The sequence below is a fragment of the Rhinopithecus roxellana genome, chromosome 3 (assembly GCF_007565055.1).
Source record: "Rhinopithecus roxellana isolate Shanxi Qingling chromosome 3, ASM756505v1, whole genome shotgun sequence".
NCBI classification, from domain to species: domain Eukaryota; kingdom Metazoa; phylum Chordata; class Mammalia; order Primates; family Cercopithecidae; genus Rhinopithecus; species Rhinopithecus roxellana.
The window spans coordinates 119489670-119510811 of NC_044551.1; the positions used below are offsets into that span (position 1 = coordinate 119489670).

Here is a 21142-nt window from a genome sequence, read left to right on the forward strand (position 1 = left end):
TGCATCTTCATTCTTGTCTGCCTTTGCTGTGGGTTGAAATGTTCTCTCTCCATATACTGCTGAATATTCACTGTGATGCTTGTGAAACCTACTGCCTTCCATTCATATTTTGGATAGCAAGTAGCAAATTGGTGGGTAATGGTAGGTGAGGGGTTAAGAATTCAGTTGTTTAGCAGACAATCACACAAATGATTGAGAATAACAGTGAAGACGGCAATAAAGGAAAGGTATAGGGCCCCCTGAGAACATATAATGGGTACCTGGCCAGGCCCGAAGAGTGATGAAGTCTAAGCTTTTGATCATTATAGTTTATAAGATGGAAGACAGGCATGCTTTACATTTATGAAGGGCCCCAAGACCCTCATTTTTTAATTTTAAAAGTGTCTACATTTTCCAAAAAATAGGTGAAGTACAATGAGAGCAGCTGTCAGCTTCTTTGGGCAGAGAAATGTATGATTAACCTTTTTTTTTTTTTTTTTTTTTTTTTTTTTTTTGAGCAAGGCACTTGTGGAGAGAAGTCACAAAGGTTGAGGATTCCATTTTAGATTTCAATCCTAGATTGAAGAGGAATGGGGCTAAGGGGGAGACAGAGAAAGTACTGTTTATCTTCTTGCCAGAGGGAAGAACCAGACACGTGGGAACTAAATGCAATCTAGCTTGAGCACAGTTTGAAGAGACTTGGGGAATGAAAAAAAGAAAAAGAAAGAAAGAGCATGCAAAGTTCTTGTAGAAAATTAAGAAAACAAGAAAACCAGGAAATACAGGATTCCAGCATGGTGAAAGAGAACTGACAGTTGAGTCAGGAGAATAGAAAGTGAATCCCTGTATGTGTCTATATGCAGATTTGGTGTGACCTGTTTCTTGTCCTTCCCCAGCACAACAGTTGGTTTGGAATGCCTAAAAAGACTTGTTGAGCTCATTTGTTGGGAAGGGAAGGAATTCTGGAGGATATTTGGGCAATAAGGTCCTAGGGGGGGAAATCCCAGACAGACTTGAGGCATTGTCATTCTCCTTTTCCAATTAACTTCTCTGACTTTAGATGAGCAATAAGTATTTAAAAGTATTTAAAAGGTTACCAAGATGGGATCCAACAATGGGAAGTCTCTGAATCATGGTTGTCATTAATAGGAAGATGAATTTTAGGCTACCAGTGGCACACGTCTTATTAGAGTGGAGAATATATTTGCCTGGTCTAGAGTTCTATGAACTGGACATGGGAAGTATGAAGAGAAGATGAAGAGAAACACCCAGACTGTCTATGGAAGAGCTGGTTGACAGGAAAACATTATGGGAGCTTCTCAGGTTTTGACAAGTGAAAATAGGCAGGGAAGCAAAAAACACTGAAGCCTTAAACATCCATCCCTTATGTGATATGGACCTAGCAAACAAGATGAACAAAATAAGCCTAAGACCATAATCAGCAAGCATGAATTCAGATGCATCACTTGGTCTACTGCGCCAGAGCCCTCAAGTGGAAAAGTACAGTGGCAGAGCCAGGAGAGGGGAGAGGTGACATGTGTCAGGATGCTACATACCTGGAAGAAAATCCTTCTACCTGCTGGTGCAAGCACACTGCGGAACAGGAGAAAGGATGGAAAAAAAAAAAAAAAAAAAAAAAAAAAACAGAAAAACAGTCCATTGTTTTTCAAGTAGAGTTGAGGCTCTCTGATGAGATAGATAAAATGAACCATGCATTCCTGAAGTAGATTCTAAAATTGTCACAGAAAAAATATATATACAGTGGTGATAGTTTCAGCCAGCTGATCATCTGCATGGATGTCTCAATAGGCCGAAGTTAACCAAGTTCTTATCTGGCTTTATTCACAACTATATTCACCAAAAAAAGTCAGTTACGTAAGCAAGTGGTATTATCTGTCATCCAATGTAAATGATTTCATGATGTTAGTCCATTTGAACAGTATGTTGATCTCCTTTCCACCTGGAGAACCATAAGACTAACAAGAAAGTTGCAACGCTCCCAGAATCCAAACAAAACATGTGTCTGATGGTTGACTAAAACAATAAAATAATCTAAAATGTTATTTTCCTAATTTAGTAAATTCTTTTCTAATTGTCATTCAGATAGCTCTGGAGTCTTCACTCCCCTTTTTGCCTTGTAATGGAGGAGGTTTATGATTTTCCATTCATATTACATGAAATGCAGAGAAGAGAGTAAGGGGCACTGAAGGAAGGAAAAATGGTGTACAAGACACGATTCTTCGAAATAGTATTTCAGTAAGATGAGAACGTGAAGAAGCCAGTTTGGCTGTAGTTGGCTATAGTGCTTAAGAAGGGAAGTAGTGGCAAGTAATTTTGGATAGATAGTTGGCAGTCAGATTGTGGAAGCCTTGAGCGCCAAGCTAAATTGTTTGAATTTTATATTTGGGGTATAGGAAGTCTTAAAATATTTGAGCAGAAAGTGTCAAAATGAGAATGATTTTTAGGAGTGCTAATTTGGGTGCGATAGCTAGGAAAAATTGTGGGCCAAAGTGATTAGGAGATACTAAAAACAGGAGAAACCAGATAGGAGAATATTACAGTAGAGCAAGCACAAGTTGAGGAAAGGCTGAACTAGATTGATGATAGTGCCAATAGGAAAGAGAGATTATGCAAAAAAAGAATTGTTAGGGCTTGGTAAAGGACAAAGAGGTAAGATTATGCTGAAGTTTTGGGCCCAGGTGCCCAGGATAATGAAAGGGAAGACTGAAAACATTGATATATGACTTCTTGGTGATGTCAGAAAACCCAAGTGTAAAAGTTTAAGAAGCAATTTAAGATATGGGAGGGCAGGTAAGGTCAGAATTTGGAGATATAAATATAGATTTTGAATTTATTTTCATAGGGAGGTAACAGCTGAAGCTACAATAATATGAGCTTCACCTAAAATATCCATGCCATTAGAACTATTTTTACCAAATTATGTTTTCCAGTGAATATGGTCTAAGGTAAATTTTCATGTTTGTTATAGCCAGAGTTCAGTTTTAGACAAGAGTCTGGCTTGTTTAAGCTGAAAGATATTTGGCTATTAAGAGGTTTGTGAAATCATTGTGACAGAGGGAGCTGAAGAAACAGGGTCTAGGATGAGCTTCCAGGAATGGCTCTCAAACCTTATTAGAGAACTGGGCATCTGGGTGAGCTGCTGCCACCTCCTCCATCAGGGCCAGGCAGTCCCTGGATCAGGAAGCCTGGGTCACTGCGGCTGACCATGAGACAGTGCTGCCTCCAGCACAGACCTTTCTAGGAATATGTACGTTGAACTCTACCTTTCTCTTCATGCAAGTCCTTCTGAATTTAAACCTAAAACCTGAATGTAAAAGGACCAAGAGATGTGGTTTTTTAGCTTTCCAGCTTCTGCATGCTAGAAGAGTTGACCTAAATGTTGAGTAAACCAATCCATAATATTCAACACTGTGTCTCAGCCTCATTTCACAGTAAATATCTAGAATCACGTTGAACTTCGAGAGTTTATATGATTCTCTTAATCAGACCAATGAGACTGCAATGCTGATCTTTCTGTGGGCACAATATCATGTTGTTCACTGTGTTTTCACCATATTCTTTATAGGGCTAGTAGTTCAGGGATGACAATAAAGACCAAGAATCAGAGGTTGCGTCCAGTCTCAAAAGGAAAGCGTGCCATCATTGATTTATAATGCCTGCCTAGGGTGAGGAAAGGGAGGGGAGGAGGCAGTGACTTCTTCTATTTGCCACCTCCATACTAGATCACTGCTTCATTAGTGACATACTTATTGCTTTGTCTGTCACTGTAGAATACTTTCCTTACATGTTAGAAGAAACAGACACTATAACATTTTGGCGAATAGTTTTTTTGTCTTTTTTTTTTTTTTTTTTACCAGTAGTTTTTTTTTCTAGTAGAAAACTAGTAGAACACATACTAAGTCCTGAGTACCCTGAGTGTACTATGTGATCTTAACTATTTTATTTTTTAACTCTAGATTTATCCAATGTTGTCTTCCCCACCCTCTCCCTCAGTTCCTCTATGATTCATCTGCTGATTTTATCTTATCTTTTTCCTAAGCTGCTTCCTTGGAAGGATCAGTCCCCTCAGTAGAATGCTTTTTGGAAATGCCATCAGTGCCAGGCAGTGTAGGGCAAAGCCAGAAATGTGTGCAACTTTCAACTTCCAAGAAAGGGAGCATCAGTGCTTGAGGGGGCGAACTTGTCTGCTGCTACCAGGAGACCTGGGTGATTTAATCTTAACTTTTCTAAATGTCTCTCTCTTCCCCTCTTTACTCATCTGTCAAGGTTACCTTCTTTCTGACACTTCATTGATGACCTTCTCCCAGCCCCACTCTAGACAAAATTAGCCACTCCTTTCTCTGAACTGTCTTATAGAGTACACCTTCTGCTGTAGCAAATAGCATATTACATTTTGGTTATTCATGTACATGTCATTTTCAAATCGAGCTATTCAAAGGCAGAAACTGTCATCTATAAACCACGATGTATTGAGTATTTTACATATAATATCTCATTCAGTTTTTACAATAAACCTAAGAGGAAACAAGCTCGTTAGGGGTTAAATATCATGCTCCACTGAAACGTAATTACGCAGCAGAAGTAGGGCTTGAAACTAAGTCAGGATTTATATCTATACCTAGCACAGTGCTTAGCATCAGGTGTGTAGAGGGTCAATAAATGCCCAAGTAAGTAATTAAATGTACAAACTGTATGTTACAAGAAAGTCTTTTGGCCATGGGATGAAAACAAGTCCTTTCAGTTACTCCCACAGCTGTGAGTATGCTGCAGACTTTAATTCAAACCAGACCTTAATACCTAGAAGAAGGATATATCACAAAGCCAAATTACCGGGAACAGTGCTGTAACCACCTCAGTGAAGGTCATCTGCCGAGTTTGGCCTTCCCAATAATGTTGTTGACATCAGAAAAATCGTTTAAAGATTCAATTTAAATGTTAATACTGCATTGTCAGAAACATACAAACATGAAACAAGAAAAAAAAGCCTTCCTTCCGTTGTGTGAAATGAGCTTCGTCATGCCTTGTGTTCAGATGGAAGATTTTCTTTTGCTAAATATTAAGACCTACTTCATGAACTTTGACAGAGCAATGCACTTTTCCAAGTTTGCATAGTTTGCATGGTTATCTGTTTTTGGTACCACTATCTCCAGTGTTCCTAAAGGAGTTTCTTGCCATAATTTGAATGAATAAAGATCTTTTACAACTAAGATGGTTTTAGATCTAATGTTTTATGTCTGCTGGCATTATTCATGAATGGCATCCAGGTGCCTGAGCTATTTTTTGGCTTTCCTTTTCTGCTCCAAAGTGGGTTTTTCCATCAATAGGTCTTCTTCCACATTTACCATCCATTGGGGTGGAGGTTGGGAGTGGCCGTGTGCTTCCAGGGTGCTGTGCTGGGAATGCTGGATACTATTCCCCTGTGTTCATGAGCTCACACTGTTTCCATGTGTCACTGCACACGTGTTGGATCCTGGTGGAAAAATAGTTTGGTTCAAATGGAAATAGCAGGAAGTAGGACAGCTGCATTTCAAAGCTTTTCATTTCCTTTTCCTCAGCATCCAGCATATGGCTCACAATAGGGTTACTGAGTGTATGGTTCTGCAGTTTCTCCCTGTCTTTACTTTTCTCTTTTGCTCCTTTGCTATCACCACTCCTAACCTTAAAGCCAACTAGTGTTCCCAATGTCTGTCTCTTGGGAATATTAGTTTTATCTTAATAAAAATTTTCTTAAAAATCTAAACTCAGGAATTCTACTCATATACCCTCAGATTCTTTTTAAATGTGATCATCCACTGTAAGATTTAAAAAAATATATATTTTGGAGGGGGGAGTGGGGAAAGTTTTGGGAAGAGGCAGTGTGATTTATGACAGTCTTGTGGTAGCAGGAGTGGAGAGATTTGGTTTCTGGTCTTAGTTCTGCCTCTACCTAAATGACTATTTCAGACAAGTCATTTAAACATTCAGGGTCTGTAGAACAAGAGAGTTGAAGGTTAAAGAGATAATCTTTAAAATCCTTTCCAGATTAAAAAAAAAAAAAAAGATTCTGGGATTTTATTCATCTAGTTTTAGATGATTTTTTTTTTTTTTTTGGTTTCCCAGAATTTTAGTGAAGTAGAATTTAGAGGAGGTACAAAGTGTGAACAGAACTATTTTTATATGAGAAGAATTTTCTACCATAACACATTCTCTATTGATTTGTGGTTCTATACTTTCTCTGTGAATTGAATTTTTCAAAATTATCCATAGTTCATAATATATTTATAGCCATTGGAATATAATTATATCGATCTAAATGACCCTCAGATTGACCACTAAATTGTTTCTGGAGATATCCTAGTTTATTGAAAACAGGGCCTTAGTGTCTTCCTGAGAAGAAACAGAATAATTTATTTTAAGAAACTTACTGGAATGGATCAGCCTCGGAGTTTGTGCTCAAGATTCTAGCTTCTCCTCACCTCCTCCCCACCTTTATTTTTATAATGTATTTACTGCTTACCTTCAACAAATCGATTAATCTCTCTGGGCTACAGGCTACCCAGTTAAAGAACAGTGGTATATTTCAAAATTATCTGGAATGTAAGGGCTACCAAGTTAAACTCTGTAACATGTTTCAGGTAGTCTGATAAAAACTGATAAAGACAATATCTTATTTTAGTCTCATTTTCTTCTTCATGCTATTAAAGACATTCAATATGAGAAATGCTATTTCTGTTTTCCAAGTAGAATTTTTGAAAACGCTGACTATAGTAGCAAATATTTTAAAAGTCCATCAAGCATTTATTGATCATAAGCATTAACATTATTTATTAAACTTCAACTCATTAGCATTGCATTTTTTTCTGGGCACTATCAAATTTCCTTTTATATCTTGGTGATTAAATGTATCCTATATCTACTAACAAGAGGGTGACTTCACTTTGTGCCAGACAGAAACTCAAATTCTCCCTAGAGACTTTAGATTGTTTCATTTTATGTACAGTGGATCAGAAGGGCCCTTTTCTTCATTTTATAAACACGACTTTTATCCAAATATCTTTATTCCCTGGCCTAACTGAGCCATAGGTGTCCTTTAAAGTTGAATAGTACCCATTATTGATAAATATAATCTTTATGAAGATATTATTAATAATAATATAGGAATCTGTTATTTACATTTGGATTTCAAAATCCACATGTCTTTGCAGATTAAATACCTATATCCTTCCATGAATAGTTTAAAACATCAAAGACTTATTTTGCTTTGAAATGGCCAACATGTTAACTAACCACATTATTAGCATCTAGATCCTTTATTGTTTTATTTTTTCACGGTTTTCAAATTTTACACCAATTCTATGTAACAAACCTGCACATCCTGCACATGTACCCTGAAACTTAAAATAAAAATTAAATTCTGCTAGGTCAGTGAGATGAGCATTTTACCTGCCAATGTGTGGTAGCACAAGAGTGAATTCTGGTTTAGGGGGACCTGAACCTTACATAATTGGAGGTGGGAGAGGACTCTCTAAGAAAAAGAACACAAAGTAGGTATGATAGTTATATATACGTAGAAAAAGAAATCAAACACACAACTTTAAAAGAGCTGACAAATACCACAAATTACATTAACTTCCTGAAATTAAACTGTCCTTTTCCCAGTATTTTGGGATGTAAGCTCTTTGATTACCTCCTTACATGTCAACAATTTTTAAATTTTATATCATTTTCTATAAAGAGACTAGAATAAACTTTTCTCTAGCATGGTTGATGCAAATTTGTTCTTATTGTTAGTTGTTTACAAAAGGTTTATTTTATTTCTACAACCCATGATTGATTGTGTAAAATTATGGATTTCTGTCTGTGGATTCTGAACCTGAAATTCTATTCACTTTAAGGAAAACCTAACTCTGACCAAGTGCCTGGTCTTTTTGACTTTGGAAATAATGTTCTTTATATCCCTGGTCCAGGTGTGAACATTCCCTTGGGGCACCAGTGCATGGTGCTGATGTGGCAGTATCTGATGTCATTTAGTAGAAGTAAGGCCTCTCTTTTTCCCCCTCCCCATGTTTCCTTTTGTTTGTGGTATCCACAGAGCCTGGCAGTACACTTGGTACACAGCATGTGGAGAAGTAAAAAGATAGGGTCTTTCCAGGGTTCAAATCCTACTTTTGCCCTTTGACTTTTGGAAAATTAGTTTATGTTTATGAGGCTCAATTGTAAACCCAAGTTAATACAAACCTTTAAAAGTTTCTGTGGGAATCAGAGAACTTATATACGGACGTTGTTCCCAGATAGTCCATGACAGAAAGAAGAATACATGTAAATTACATGTAAATTAGTTAATTTTTGTGAGTCTTGGTTTATTCATTTATAAAGTGAAATTATTAACACTTATCTTGAAAGGTTGTTTTGAGGATCCTAGATAATTCACTTAAATTAATTAGCACAGTTCTTGGAATATAGACAGCATTAATCAATATATCAGCACTACTTGTGGGAAAGGCTCTTAGGGCTCACAAGATATTCTGGTGCTCTTCTGTACTTCCCAGCCCACCTAGAAGTTTGGTTAGTGTCATGTGAATAGCTCTAGCCAATGAAATATGAGGGGAAATTAGCATTTCTGGGCCAGGACAATTAAATGCCAGTGTATTTTCTGCATCTCTTTCCACCTCTGCAGCAGGAACCTTGGCGATGGTGTAGCTACAATATGCAAGGAAATTGCATCCCTGAGTCATTATCAAATGGGAACTCCTCAGGAGAGCTCCTAGACTGTATTGAACTTTGTATGAACATGAATAAAATTTGATTATCTTACGCCACTATGATTTGAGTTTGTTATTTTATTTTATTTTATTTTATTTTATTTTATTTTATTTTATTTTATTTTATTTTATTTTATTTTATTTTATTTTATTTTATTTTATTTTATGGTTACTGCGGTTTGCCTAGCATCATCCAGTCATTATTGTTGTTGTTGTTGCTATTGAACAGAACTACTCAAACTTTGGCAATTTTGGTGATACATGGAGCTGAAGTGTTGGCACCTACCCTTAGGTAATGGAGACAGTAAAATATTCCTGTTGCAAATCAAACCTCTAGTTCTTTCACAAACATAGATTCCAAGAAAATTAAGTGAAAATAACATAGAAGGGAGAAAAAAGTGTATTAAATTTTCCATTTGGCTTACCAGCTAATCCTCTTTATTAGGCTACCTTATTTCCTTGAAACCCTTACTCTAAAAGTCAATGCATATTTTCATGACTTATAATGTCTCTTTATCAAAGTTTTAGAAATTATGTTTTCTCTCTTCTAAATTTCATTGGTTCAGCAATCCTCCAAGACATTTTTTTTTAAAAAAAGGTCTAATCAGAGTTGTGTACTATCTCTTCCAATAGGAATAAATCCTGTAATCACTGATTCTTGGCCAGGCGGCTGGTGAGTTACATTTAGCATTAAGGCATTAGCAAGCACTGGCAGAGTGAATATGTGTGTTTTTGGTTTTGGAGGAAAAACAAAACTATTTGGTAAACCTCTATTAAACACTTTTTAGTGGTTTAATTCTAAATAGCGTTCAGTTTACCCAGCTCTCTTTGAAGAGACTACTGGAAATCCTAGCTTGATGTGCTGTTTCCTGAACCCTGTGCAGTTGTTACTAGGGCTTCCAGAAGTAGACATAATTCAAGAGACCAGTGCAAATTATAGAAAGAAAAGTAACATCGATGTCAGATTGGAAACAGGTATGAGGCTGCAGAGAAGTGGTAAGATCACAGTGCAAGAGGTTGGGAAATAAGGTAGGATACATGATGGTTTAGGAAACAGGGCCTGGACAAAGAAAGTGCTGGATCTTGTTCTTTTTCAATGCTGGTTATACACCTGAAAAGGGAACAGGCAGGTATCAGTACTGAGGGGCAGATCATGGGCTTAAGGTTGTAGAACTAATTTAGACTCTCAGTCTAGTTATAGAAAGATGATAAGACTTGGCACAAAGAAACATCAATATTCATCAACTTGGATGACGTTGTAAAAGAAACATGGCCGTGGATTTAAATATATATATATGTTCATGGATTTTTAAAAAATTAGTAACATTTGGCAGCATATTGAGGTTAAGGGGGTTTCATAACCTTAATCTAAGTATAAACAGATGTTTTTGCTGCTAACTTATATATGGACCTTGTTCCCAGATACTCCATGACAGAAGGAAGAACAAAGATTAAAAGAACACACACACACATCTAATGGGGCTCCTGAAATCTCCAGCTGAATCCTTTTATTGCAGAATATTTGGATAGTGATATCAGGCAAGCCTAACTTGAGAGGACTTCTGGGTAATGGTGAGATGAACATACATTCTGAAAGATTTGAGGGAACTGACATAATGAATTGCAAATATATTCCAATATAAAGAAATGTGGAGGAAGAGGCTAGAGAGCAGGTGCTCTGAAAGCAGGAGGAGTCTTCATGCTGTCTCCTGAGCAGAATTATTTTCCAGATTTCTCTAAAACCCTAGTTTACTAACACTAGCAACAGACAAGTAGTTCCCCAGTCAAATAAGAAATCCTCCTGGAAAAGGAGAAGAAAGTCCTCCCTTGAGGGCTTCAGCAATGTTCCTATCTTCAGGAGCAGCTCCCTCCAGCAAGAGACCTGTCTATGATTCTCCCTTGGGTCAGTGCAGTCTGGTTAACCACCTGCTGGGCCCGCTAACTACCTCTCTGCTGATTTGCATCCTAAGCAATGACTCTCAAACTTTGGCTGGCATCAGTCACTTGGGGGGGTTAGTTTGTAAAAGCACACATTGCTGACCCCACTCAGAGTTTCTGATTCAGCAGGTCTGGGGTGGGGCCCGGTAATGTACATTTCTAACTAGTTCCCTAGAGATGCTATTGCTACATCTTGAAGAAATGCTGCTTTGATATATACAAATATTAAAAGTGTTTTTAAATAGTTGTTTATTAACAAATATACATCATTTTCTGTAATCCTGGGGTACACTTACTAACCACTTTTTACTGCTAGTTGCTGAGTGTTTAAAATCTTTCCAAAGATCTCTGAATCACAAAATCTCAGAAGCTCAAGTGTTGGGCATTACCTTATGGAGCCAGATTTTCTAATTTTATCTTCTTCTTCCTTTCTTTTTTTTTTTTTTTTTCTGAGACAGAGTCTTACTCTTTGCCCAGACTGGAGTGCAATGGCATGATCTCAGCTCACTGCAACCTCCACCTCCCGGGTTCAGGCGGTTCTCTTGCCTCAGCCTCCCAAGTATCAGATTACACGCATCCACCACCATGCCCAGCTAATTTTTGTATTTTTAGTACAGACGGGATTTCATCATGTTGGCCCGGCCAGTCTTGAACTCCTAACCTCAGGCGATCCACCTGCCTTGCCCTCCCAAAGTGCTGGGATTACAGGCGTGAGCCACCGCGCTCAGCCCTTTCTTTCTTTATGAAGCTTTAAATACAATTTCACTCTTTATGCTGCAACTCAATATCTCTAAGCTTTGTGGTAAAAAATCAGTCTTCCTCTCTGGCCAACTGATTATCAGTAAATGATTTGTTTTTTCACCTTTTTTCTTCTTTATAGGTAAGGATGGTGGTCTACAGAATACATTAACTTTTATAAAAAACATTGTAAATGGACAGGATATTATTAGAATTGGTCCTACTTATGATCATCTCCCTTTTCAAAAATATCACTGCTCAGTGCTAGCTGGCTTTCTGTTCTGTTTATTGATCTTATATTGTTTTCCTGTATGGGTAACATGATATAATTCTTGCAGATGAGGATCCAATTTATTTCTTCTTTTTAGTTCTTCTGAAAATTCTTTTTTTTTCTTTTCTGTAAGTTCATAACATGTTAGTATCAGAGGGACTTTCTATCACAAGGTCTCCTTACTTGCTTTTTTTCATTTGTTTACATTATATTTTTTAAATTGTGGCAAAATATACATAACATAAAGCTTATTCTTTTAACCTTTTGAAAGTGTATAATTGAATGTTATTAAGTATTTTTACAAGGCTATGCTATCCATTTTCAGAACTATTTCATCATCCAAAACAGAAACTCTGTACTCATTAAATAATAACTTCCCATTCTCCACTCTCTATGGCCCCTGGTAACCTCAATCCTACTTTCTGTCTCCAATAATTTGCCAATTCTAGGTACCTCATACGAATGGAATCCCACAATATTTGTTCTTGTGTCAGGCTCATTTCATTTCATTTATCATAATGTATTCAAGGTTCATCCCTGCGTGCTCTTATAATCTGTATTTCTTATTGGAGCTTGCATTTTTTCTAGAGTCCTTTTCCAAGAGCAATCTCTCCTTTTTATTTTATAATCATCTTCCCTTTTTTTAAACTTTTTAAAACTGATTCTACTTATCATAAAGGTATGGGTTCTGGAATTGTTTCTGTTTGGCCTTTACCAGCAGGTGAATAGAATTCTGTGTGCTGATTAGTTATTCTGTGGCTCGTGCAGAGTGTCTCTGAAATCTCTGATGTTATCTTATTCCTTAGCCGGCCACAGCAAGCAGGGTTTTCCCAAAACATTTTAGGAGTCTCTTAGAATTTCTTCAAGAGGTCTCTTTCCAGTTCCTTCTGGAAGTAATCTGTAAAGCTGAGGGCCTTAGAAATAGGGAGAAAAAAACACCTGTTAGATGCTGTATTGAATGGACCTTACCTGCAAGGCAGTTGTTTCTTTAGCATTCTGTCATTAACATGGTTGTTGTTTTTTTCTCATATATTCAGTAAATAAAATAAGTAGATGCTACTGTTATGAAAAAGTTTAAAAGAAAAGGAGAATTTTTAAATCACTAACTTTATTTTGTTTCATAAACCTTTGCCTTACATCTGACAAGGCGGCAAGCACATGACTCTCTGCCAAAGGCAAAAAAAAAAAAAAAAAAAATCAACAATCTTCTGATAGATGTAGTTAGAGGAGAGTGACATCTTTCTGTTACCTATGAGTTCAGCCTGCATATCAATTTATAATAGTTGAGGAGAATTAAAGGTTGTCTCCAAGCAAAGTAAATAGTAAAGACAAAACACTGGATCAAAAGAAACCCAATGACAGTGGATTCTTTTTTCATCACTGCAAGTCACACTAACTTACAACTGCTTGAAAACAAGGCTGTGCTCAACTACTACCCAACAATCAGCTGGATAATATCAAGCATCCAGCTAATTTAAAATAAAGATCTCATTAGTGTATCTTTATGTGTGTGTGTGTGTATTTTCTATTTTTAGTTATTTAGTCTCCAGTTACACACACACATATACATTAATATATATACAGACACAGACACACTGTGCACACATGATTTGAAGACATCTAAGTAGCCACTAGTTCCTTCTTTTTACCTTCTTTTAAAACATTGATTAGTACTAATTAGTGAATGATGTTTAAGAAAATAGTATTTTTAAATTTCATTTTGTATATGATAGACTCTATCCAATTAGAAAGAAAGAGACTACATGTTATTTTTACTGGATTTGCAATTTAATGGACCAAGCTTGGATTCCTTTCTGAGTTCAAAATTACTTAAGCAAAATGGGAAGCATAAATAGCATTGTGTATACCTTTTATAGGCAGATAAAATAGAAAGTACTTTTACAGAACCATCAGCCTTACACATACATTTTGCCTCAATTCTTGATATTACATTTCCTGTCCAACATTATGCATTCAGAAAGCTATTTTTAAAAAAGGGCTTACACTACAGAACCAAAGAATGAAGAGATGATTATAAGGATGGAGCTTTAACTCCTTTGCCTTACTTGAAACTCTGCTAGTTGAGAACTTGAAGCATCCAATCCATGTTGCTGTTGAATTTTCCAGAATGGAAATTTTTAATTGATATTAAAAAGAAAGTTTTCTATTTCTAGTTATTTATTCTCTAGTACTGTAAGTACCACAAATTCTTTCATTCAAATATAGTCAAACAAATATTTGAAGGAAGCTTTGTCATGCCCTGATTCCTAGTTGAAGATTAGTAAGCAGAGTTCCTTCTTGCAAAGTGTTACCAATTTGGCAAAAGTAAAAGAGGAATAAGATGAATATCCACATATGGTTAAGGTAAAGCAGAAATGCCAAGGTATGGTACAAAGTTTTAATCAGGGAAGAGATCAGGTGCCCTTGGAAGGATAAGAAATAATTTTAGGCCAGGTGCAGTGGCTCACGCCTGTAATCCCAACACTTAGGGAAGCCAAGGTGGGCAGCTCACTTGAGGCCAGGAGTTCAAGACCAGCCTGGCCAACATGGAAAAACCCTGTCTCTACTAAAAATACAAGAATTAGCTGTGTGTGTTGGCACATACCTGTGATCCCAGCTCCTTGGGAGGCTGAGGCAGGAGGATCATTTGAGCCCTGGAGGCAGAGGTTGCAGTGAGCCGAGATGGTGTTACTGTATTTCAGCCTGGGTGACACAGCCAGAGCGAGACCCTGTCTCAAAACAAAAAAAGAAAGAAGGAAAGAAAAAGAAAGAAGGAAAGAAGGAAGGAAGGAAGGAAGGAAGGAAGGAAGGAAGGAAGGAAGGAAGGAAGGAAAAGAAAAGAAAAGAAAAGAGAAAAGAAAAGAAAAAGAAAGGAAGGAAGGAAGGAAAGAAAGAAAAGAAAGAAAGAAACAAAGAAACAAAGAAAGAAAGAAAAGATTTTAGATGGTAGCATCTGAGATTGGTCTTGATTCTCAAAGTTTAGTGTGCATAAGGATGAAAGAAAGAAGAAAGGAAGAAAGAGAGAGAGAGAAAGAACGAACAAAAGAGAGAGAAAGAATGAACAAATGAAATGAATGAACGAGAGAGAATGAATGAAAGAATGAACAAACAAGAGAGAAAAAAGAAAGAGGAAGGAAGGAAGAGAAAGAGAGAAAGAAAGAAAGAAGAAAGAGAGAGAAAGAAAGAAAGAAAAAGAAAGAAAGAAAGAAAAAGAGAGAGAAAGAAAGAAAGAAAAGAAAGAAAGAAAGAAAGAAAGAAAGAAAGAAAGAAAGAAAGAAAGAAAGAAAGAAAGAAAGAAAGAAAGAAAGAAAGAAAGAGAAAGAAAGAAAGAAAGAATTTAGATGGTAGCATTTGAGAATGGTCTTGATTCTCAAAGTTTAGTGTGCATCAGGATTACCTGGAAGACTTGTTAAAACACAGATCGCTAGGCCCCATACTTAACATTTTTTATTTAATATGTCTGGAATGGGGCCCAGAATTTATATTTCTAACAAGTTCCTAGGTGATTCTGTTACTGCTTTTTCAAAGACAACTCTTAGAGAACCACTGCTTTAGAGAGATTAAAAAGGAGTGGAGAATGTTCAGCAAAAAGAAAGAAAATGAGCAAATTTGAGAGGCAGGAAACTGAAGGGTACTTTAAATAATAATAATAGTAATGACAAACAACTAAACTTTTTTGAGTGATCTCAATTTTGCCAATGAGGAGATTAAGTTTCAGAAAGGTTAAAGAATGGGCTTGAAGTCACAGAGCTAATTATTGGCAGAGTCAACAGTTCAGAACCTTATATCTAATTGCCATGATTAATAGTAGGAGTTAGTACATCTTGATTGACGCTGGCATTTTGTGAAGCAGTAATGAAAGTTAAGGCTTAGGATACAGGTTGCGGTTGTATTTTAGAGGGCTTAAGTGCCAGGGTAAGGAAGTTTATACTTAGGATATCAACAGAGATATATTAAAATGTTTTGAGCAGGATTAATTAATTGAGTAGCAATGAATGTAATCAAGAGAGAGAAAATAATGGAAGCCTAGTTAGAAGTCTTTTATAAGAGCCCAAGTAAAAGGAAAGGAAGGAATAAACTAGGGCATTTGCAGTTGGAATGGAGTAGAGGGTATAGAGGTAAGAGCTATTTTTGTAGGTAGACTGTAGTGGTGATTCCCAATCTTACCACCAACTGTGATTCCGTGATCCAAAAGATTTGGTTTATGAAGCAAACTATATTTAACTAAACAAAGATAAACATGTTCCATTTGAGATTAGTATTTTTCCCATTATGACACAAATCTAGATTGTAACTAACAGTTCATAATCACCAAATATTAAAAAAATAAAATAAAGTCACAGCACTGTCCTGGTTGTGATAAGTACCAAACTTGAACAAGGGAGCAGAAATTTTAAAATATTTTACTGCTTTGCGTATCAGATCCTTGTTACTATGCCCACATCCAAGGTCAGTCACGTGATCAACATTTTAGATTTAAGTCTAATCTACATTCATGTTTCAGGTATTCTTCTGATGCTATCAAAAGACATTGTAATGTTTAAATAATCCTTAGACAATAAGTGTTACCATACTGATATAAAATAATTTCAGGCTGGTCATGGTGGTCCATGCCTGTTATCCCAGCACTTTGGCAGGCCGAGGTGGGTAGATCACTTGAGGTCAGGCATTCGAGACCAGCCTGGCCAACATGGTGAAACCCCATCTCTACTAAAAATACAGAAATTAACTGGACTTAGTGGTGCACACCTGTAATCCCAACTACTTGGGTGGCTGAGTCATGAGAATCACTTGAACCCAGGAAGCAGGGATTGCGGACAGCTGAGATTGCACCACTGCACTCCAGCCTGGGTTACAGAGCAAGACTCTTGTCAAAAAAAAAAAAAAAAAAAAAAAAAAAAAAAAAAGCCAAAGCAAAGAAACCCATGTGGCTTTATTGGTAAATATGTAAGTATTTAAAGTAGGTATTTTAAAATTGAATGTATCTTTCCTGTCTTTATGGTTCTAAAACTATAGAATTTTGCTACCTGATAATGTGTGTGGGGTCTAGAAGTCAAGGAAGACTCTCTAGGTTCAGATCTGTTTTGGAAGAGGGTGGAGTATTGAACAAGACAGGAAGGTCGGAAAAGAACCCCTCTGGGAAGAGTTGGTGCTGAAGATAAGATGGAGTGAGAGAGGCATGTTGGGCTGTGGGTTTAACTCAGGACCCATGGCAGAATATTGCTACCAATCAGCCATTATAAAAACAAGAAGAATTGAAACTTTTTGGAGGCCAGAAAAAACAATATTTCTCTCCAATGTGAAATATTTTAACCTGAAAAACTTCAAGATGCAATTTTCAGATAAAATAGGCCTATTCTAATGGTGAAGTAAAAGCTCCACTTATACTTTCTGTCACTGCTCACGCCTGTAAATCCCATGGGAGGAATGCCATGATTTCCTTTAGACATAACAGTCGTAGCCCACAAATAAGCCGCCATTAAAGAGTCAAGCAACAGGCCTCCAGTAGCTGCAGCTGGAGAAAACACTGGATAAGGTGATCCAATTTCTGCACAACAGGATCTAGTCTCTCCTCCATAGTAGCATTTAGTCTGGAAGATAGTCATTCTCATACTGTCAAAAGCCAGGGTGCCAGAAAAGGGAATCTTTGCAGAAGCAAGTATTTTACAGAGAACTTGAGAGAATGTCTCCCTAGGTTTCAGTATCTATTCCATAGCAAATTAGGAATAACAATAGCTAGAGTTATAAATACAATTCATCATGTGTATTTTGAAATTGAATTTTGAGCAATTAGCATAAAAATACTGAATATGCATTGCAAACTAGCATGCCAACCTTGCTAAATGAAATAACAGCCCTGACATGTACTTAAGTAGAAAGTGGAACTACACAAAAATGGAGGCATATCAGTAGATAACATGTAAACCAGGATGATGAATAAAGAGGACACAAGTAAGATCACCATGGGTATTATTCTTAACTACATATAGCTAACTGAGTCACCATTCTCTAAGGAGGAAAAATTAGAAGGAGTGCTGAAAGGGAATAACTCCAGACTGTTAATTACTTACAGTGAATATATGTTTGCATATATTTGCTTAAATTAGCTGTTAAGGAAGCTCTATTTAATTTATTCCTCAGTGTGGGCTGAGTCATCAACAATTATACTTTTCACTTTTTACATAGAATCCAGGACAAGAAGAATCTTCCAAGTGTTGCTAACCAGAACTGAGCAGATCCAAGTAGCAACTGCAGCCAAGCCATTAGTCCATGTATGGAGAGACTAGAGAGAGCATCCCCGCGTGGTGATGCCTCAAGCTGCAGGAGCACTCGACCAGAGTCCGTGTAGCCCTTGGCAGCTGATGAAGCACAGCCTGGGACAAATGGAAGTTTTAGCAATGAACCGATAGGTCAAGGCTAACCAGAAAGAATGCAGCTGGGTAATGCAAGCTATCCTACCTTGTAATTAAAAGGGTTTTCTGTGTGGTTACCTGACGTAGTTACTAAATGGCTTGCATGAAATAACATGCAGCATTCTGTACTCACTGTGCAATTACCTTATATCATCACCCTACAGTCAAAAGACAAAAAGAAAATTCAGGGTGAAGCTTTTAACCGCAATTTGTAGCAAAGATGTTTGGAATAAAAACACATTGCTTGTTACCACTGGCTCTTGTGTTAATCACCTAATTGCAAATTGGTATAGATTTTTTTTTTCTCTTCCCACAGGCATTCAATGGCTTAATTTTTTCCTTCCTGTTTGGAGGCTTGGAAATAAGACTAGCGAACCCATAGTTCAAAGATGGAATATAATATAAAAATGGAAATGTTCTGTAAAGCCGTATATACGTCTTTATTCACAGAAAAGCCTATCAAAAACTCCACGTTCTGGAGAATACATTTGCTGCCTTTGAATATTGCTTTCCTTTTACCATGGTCCATTCTGGCATTTTGACCCTCGTTTCTTAAAGAGAAGAAGACTTAAATTCACACTTTGCTTACTATATTCTATAGGTGACTGTCACCTTCTACTAATGGAAATGACAGTAACCACTGGTTGTTTGTGGCACCAAGAGAACAGTCTGCATAGTCATCCCTGGCACCTAGATCTGTGCCATTCAAGATACTCGTACAGAACATACAGCCTTCTCAGGTGGATGAGAGAGCTTAAGTAGACTAGTGTGACGAAAGCTAGTTAGCACAGTGTTCTACCAAAGGAAAGGGATAAATGAACATATGGGGTCCAGGCAGTTATCGTCTTACGTCTTCCTTCCTCCTCCTTTTTATTTTTAAACTTCCCTCAAATGCAAAATCTGTTTGTTACAGAAAATTGTATCTGTAGTGATGAAAGGTATAAGGAAGCAAACAAAAATTACCCTTTCCCCCACCTCGAAATTAATGCAAATGCTATGCATTTTAAAATTCTTCCTTTTTCAAGATTTATTATTTCTATTTTTCTATACTTCTGAATATATTTATTTCATTACACAAAATGAATGTATATGTTCATCAGTCAGGAAATATTTTGAGTCTATAAGAACTAGTTTCGGCAAAGACAAATTTCAGGTCAATATGGTGTAGAGATTACAGATGATCCTTTTATGAGCAATTGGAAGGAAAAGAAAATGCAGAATTGGTCATCTCATCCAGTTGTCACATAACATAGGACCAGGATATGTGTGTGTGTGTGTGTGTGTATACACATATACATATACATATACATATACATATCTGATTTTTATGTTTTTTTTTTTTTTTTTTTTTAGTCTGGTTGAAATACTATGTTCACCTCCATTTTGGCTGTATTCCCAGAATCTTCTTTTTCATAGCTCTGGGTTATAAACTTCAACTAATTATCTTAATGTATTTACTTTATCTTTTAGTGTATTTAATTCAAAGTTTATGTTTGTAAAAAACAAACTTGTCTTATAAAATGTAACCTTGAGGGAAGAGACAGCACACATCCGAATAATGAATAAGCAGGGGGTGAAAGAAAAAAGGAAAAGCTGTGACTGCGGCTTCAGTTTGCAATCTCACCTGCTCAGTTAAAAACCCCTTACTTTCCGAACCACACAAAAAGAACTAGTTTTTGTTTTGTTTTGTTTTAAAATCGCAGCTGAACATAACACCAATGAAATAATTTCATTCCTAGCAGCTAAAAAAAAAAAAAAAAAAAAAAATCTAGTGTGTCTAAATTAAAGATTTTCCTGTTTCCTTTTTATAATGGGCTGAACTTGTCATTATGTTGTAATGCAAAGGCTTTCTAAAAACTAATCTTATTGAGTGGATAAGGTGATAAACCCCATTGGCTGTGGTTGAAAATGTAAAAACTGAAATGAAAATGTTGAAGGCAGGAAACAGGTTTTTGTCGATAGATTCACATGGGATGAATGAATAAATTAAAATTTATCCAGTTTAGGCCTTCTAGCCTTTCGCAAGTAGTCACAGGTTAACCTGGCTCCCAGACTGATTTTGCTAGGATACCCTTAAATCAAGTGTCTTAGCTTAAGACTAAACCAAATTCACCCAGCCTTTAGGTACATATAAACAGGTCTGAAAAATTTGCAGAGGAGGTAAGGACTATGTTGTGTTCTTGAGTCTTCTGAGCAAAATTTTATTTCTGGAAAGGAGTTTGACCAATACTATAGAAAAGGGGTGGCACTGTGTCTTCCCCCTCAATTTAATCCTTAATACTCAGACTAATCCCTGGTACATACATGTAACAGGTTCAGTAACTTTGCCAGAAAGTAGACTAGCAGCTTCAGTAGATGATAGCCTTGGCTGCAAGTATTGCACTCTCAGCTAGACACGGGTGGTGGCTACTGCCTTTGGTGTCCTCAGTAGGAGGAAATATTACCCTATAAAAAGGACAGGTGAAGAGGAACACCAGCCAGGTGTCACCAAGAACATTAGTTTGTGGAACACAGAGGAAGAAGTTCTTGAGAAGCCTCATACTTCTTAGCAGAAACAGAAGCTGAGTCAGGAAATATGGTTTTGTGATCATTGTTTTGACAATATATTTATTCTCTGGCTGTGATGACCTAGGAAACATGGATTTTCCACCAGCTTAGAGTTTCTGCTAGAATAAAGATGACTGAAGTGGGTGAAAAAAATATCTGTGGCATTGAAACATGATTATATATGCATTTTAGACAATATTTATAGTTGAGATTTAAGTGAATTGGTCATATATGACTGATCTTCATGGTTTAGTTGGATGTTGGGTGGGAAATGTGACATTAGAGTGTTTACCAACAGATAAAATGTGATTTATTAAAACTATGTGGTGTGAAGAACATTATTAAATGCCATGGAAGGTTGACATTAGAGGGAAGCAAGACATGTGTGGCAAATTCCTACCTCTACTGAATGTATCCATATTTTTATAACCAGGACAATGCAGTTATGCAATTGCCTTGCTTATGGGCTAAATGACTATCAGTAATTATTAAGG

The 21142-nt window shown here is 36.7% G+C and overlaps 1 protein-coding gene across 7 annotated transcripts in view; it reads left to right on the plus strand.

Moving 5' to 3' along the window:
• LOC104659747 overlaps positions 1-21142 on the plus strand; it is a 147447-nt gene that overhangs the window by 62381 nt on the left and 63924 nt on the right. The window contains exon 5 of one of the 7 annotated variants that reach the window (XR_004056266.1): positions 17875-18351. The exons of the other annotated variants lie outside the window; for them this stretch is intronic. The gene's annotated coding sequence lies outside the window, so the exon portion shown is untranslated. Of the gene's footprint in view, positions 1-17874; positions 18352-21142 lie in introns of those variants that run through there. 7 annotated transcript variants of the gene reach the window in all.